Raw genomic sequence first — 3,839 nt, 5'->3', positions numbered from 1 at the left:
ACTCGTGACGTCACCGCGCACCCGCGACGTCACCGCGCACCCGCGACGTCACCGCGCACGCGCGACGACGACGCGCGGGTTGCCGGTGCGCGATCGCGTTGCGCGGAACGTCCGAGGAAACTCGGCGCGTGACGTCACCGCGCGGTGGTGAACGTTTCGTACGCGGGTGCGTTGTGAGTGTATAAATATGTGCAGTGACGTCATTCCGCTGAATGCGCGTTTCGCCACCCAGGCCCCCGCCCTACGCAGTGGCGTAGGTTCGGGATGACGTCTACGCGGCGTCGTTACGTGGAAGGGGGGTGTGGACGATTGACAAGTGGTTGCAAACGCGCTGACGTAATCATGTTTGGTCATGACGTAACGCGATTGGTTTACATTGAACGGCACCAAAACCTATGACGTACGTACCGCCGTTTAAAACCTACAAGTGTCATAACAAAGAAGACTTGACCAGATTTGTAATTAATACTCATCAGCCTTGATGTAAATAGTGTTTTCAAATGTATTTATTACATTATCATTGGCTGCTGGCATCGAAACGTCGTAGTTTTTTGTAATTTTTTGTCATTTTCTTTCAACTTATTTACGTGACTTTACCGAAAGACCCAGGAATATTTTTATTGTTATTTTATGCTGTGTCAGCTGCTGCTGTGCCCTGTACAGCGCTTTGAGATCCTTGATGAAAAGCGCGACCTAATTGTAATTACATTTTCACTTAAATGTTGACTTAAAACTTGGGTGACTGCAGGAATTAATATTCTTTAGTTCTTTCGGTAAAGTCACGTAGATAGAAAATAATAAATAATAAAGTGAATACAAATACTTTTTTTTAAATGTAATTATGTTTATCGGTCGACGACGTGTCTTATGCTAATATTTTACCGTTACAGTATATTTATAAGGGCCAATGCCCGAAACGTCGGTTATTAGCATTTTTCATTTTAAGGTCACAGTGTTATTGACGAATGCGTTGACGGTGTTTTATTTCTATTTTAACTCCTTTTTGGACGCTGACAACTGAAATAAAAGGAAGAAAAATCACGCACACGCATGAATGCTGTGACCCTACTTGACATCTGTGAAAATAGCTTCGTGGCGCATGGGATTCCTTCAGAATAAATAAAGATTCTGATTGTGTCCAACCCAAACTCTTGTGCTCGAATGCTTGTTTTCATGAATCATGGACATGGGGAAAGTGTGTAAAGAATACAATTAGGGAACGAGTCAAACGTGGATTAGAGAACACACCCAATTTCATGTTTGTAATCAACAGTAATGTTCATTCCCTGACACTGCAATCAGTGACTGCATCTTAACCAGTAATTCAATCTTTTTTTATTGTTTTATATTTTTATTATTTTATTGTTTCCCTTCTACGTGACTTTACCGAAAGAACCAAGAATAGTAATTCAATCTGATTTAAAGCTTTCGTGACTGCAGGGATTCATATTCTTGGTTCTTTCGGTAAAGTCACGTAGAAGGGAAACAATGAAATGAAAATATAAAACAATAAAATTCTCACGACGTTTCGACTGCAACACAAGCAATCACCATCAGGTGTGAAAACTACAGGAAGAAAATTTGAAAAAAGTGGCGTTTTTTTAACGTTAGCATCACGGAGAGCGATTTGGCAGTTATTCAGATGGACGAGTTCATCTATGTTCGGAAAAGAGGAGGGGGGAGACGAAAATAATGGATGCGGTCTGAAAGCCACCGTAAGCGTGAACAATCAATTAAGACCCGAAATGGTTTATCAAATCCTTCCAATGATTGCTAAGCCAGAATCCATGGTTTAATGAGCCACTCTGTCTACAGGAAAGCTACCCATACGGATGCTTACCTGAAACCGGATTCCCACCACCATCCATCCCAGAAGAATTCCCTCATCAAGACTCTGCACCATAGAGCCCAATGCACATCCGACCAGGAACACATAGCCAGTGAACTCAAGCACGTACACCAAGCTCTTAAGGCTAATAGTTACTCCGACTACACAATCCGCAAAGCTATCACTCCAACCATGAAGAAGGACCCTCTTGAGGAGCCTTTCAAATCCATCACTTTACCCTACATTGCGGGGATCACAAAAAAGATCTCCAAAATCTTGAATAAACACAAGATCCAGGTCCGATTCAACACATTACATAAAATCCGTGATCTGGTTCCGTCTGTAAAAGATGTGATTCCGGACATACAGTACCCTGGCGTCTACAAACCAAGTTGCCTCTGTGGTAGTAGTTACATTGGAGAAACCAAATGACATGTCTCGGACCGCATTCGTGAACACAAAGCAGACCTAAAACACGGTAGGACCAACACCTCGGCCGTGGCAGATCACTGTTATAATTCAGTAGGCTCACATGACATTGACTTCTCCAAGACAGAGGTTTTTTGCAAGCCATCTGGCTACCATGAGAGATTTGTTCATGAGGCTATCCACATATACAAACACAGAGACAATTTCAACCGAGAAGATGGATTCTGGCTTAGCAATCATTGGAAGGATTTGATAAACCATTTCGGGTCTTAATTTATTGTTCACGCTTACAGTGGCTTTCAGACCGCATCCATTATTTTCGTCTCCCCCCTCCTCTTTTCCGAACATAGATGGACTCGTCCATCTGAATAACTGCCAAATCGCTCTCCGTGGTGCTAACGTAAAAAAAAAACCCGCCACTTTTTTCAAATTTTCTTGCTGTGATTTTCACACCTGATGATGACCGTTTGAGTTATGGTCGAAACGTCGTGATAATTTTTTATTGTTTTATATATATTTTGTTATTTTGTTGTTTCTCTTCAACGTGACTTTACCGAAAAAACTAAGAATATGTTGGTTGTGTTTGTGACATCGGTACATGGTGATCCATTTGTGTCACTTTCACTGGGCCCTCACGGTCTTCATAGCAGAGGGCACGCTTTGATTAATGGTACAGGACCTATTAAAATTATCTGGCAGCAGCTGTTAAACTTTCAACTTGGTACCAAATATGTGAGTTGTACTGGGTGGCTTCTGGTATGAAAATGTTACTGGTTTTTATTACAAAATGTATGAAATCACCTGTTTTTTCTGTTAATAAATTTTCCCAAAGGCACATTTGTCAGAGAAGCACACTACAGTGTATTAACCATAAAAAATATATATTTTATTATTTTGTTGTTTCTCTTCAACGTGACTTTACCGAAAAAACTAAGAATATGACTGCAGCTATTTGTATATCTTTTCAGCTCGCATTTTTATGAAAGTGTTAATCCTGGTTGCTGATTTTGTCTTGCCTTCGTTTCCCTCGTGGTTGATAGAATAATAATGTGTGGCGTTGATATAGAAAGATGGGCTCTTGTCATAGGAATGTAGATTTTTTTACAGCAGGACCTCCAATGGGAATGAACACCGGCTCATACTTTGTAATATATACACAAAATTCTAGATTTAATAGCAATGCATAACACGAGTACCAGCATGTCTTGCAGGTCAAGATGACATCACTCCCCTTAAGAACATTGTACCCAGCCTTGTGATGGCCACCAGCTCATTAACAGATAAGTCTGTGGTATTTTAAATTTGGGCAGTAGAAAGACCCGGCCAACTTAAACAAGTTTCAACCTTATTGACACTTTCATTACAGTATAGTCATAATTGTCCACTGCTTACATTTTATTGACCAGCATTTTAAACCAGTGGCCATAAAAAGTATGTGTGGAGATATAGTCTTAAGAATGGTGGTGCAATCTTAACATGCAAAGTGTGTTGTCATTACAATTTTGCTGTTGAAGAATCCTTTGTGCGTTTAGATAATTATTTGCTTCCATCTTCCACATATTTTGTTCTGGCTGTTGAAGTA

This window comes from Petromyzon marinus, chromosome 7 (genome assembly GCF_048934315.1).
Source record: "Petromyzon marinus isolate PM22_M1 ecotype Great Lakes invasive population chromosome 7, UKy_Petmar_22M1.pri1.0, whole genome shotgun sequence".
In the NCBI taxonomy this organism is placed as follows: Eukaryota; Metazoa; Chordata; class Hyperoartia; order Petromyzontiformes; family Petromyzontidae; genus Petromyzon; species Petromyzon marinus.
Note: the sequence above shows the minus strand (reverse complement) of the source record.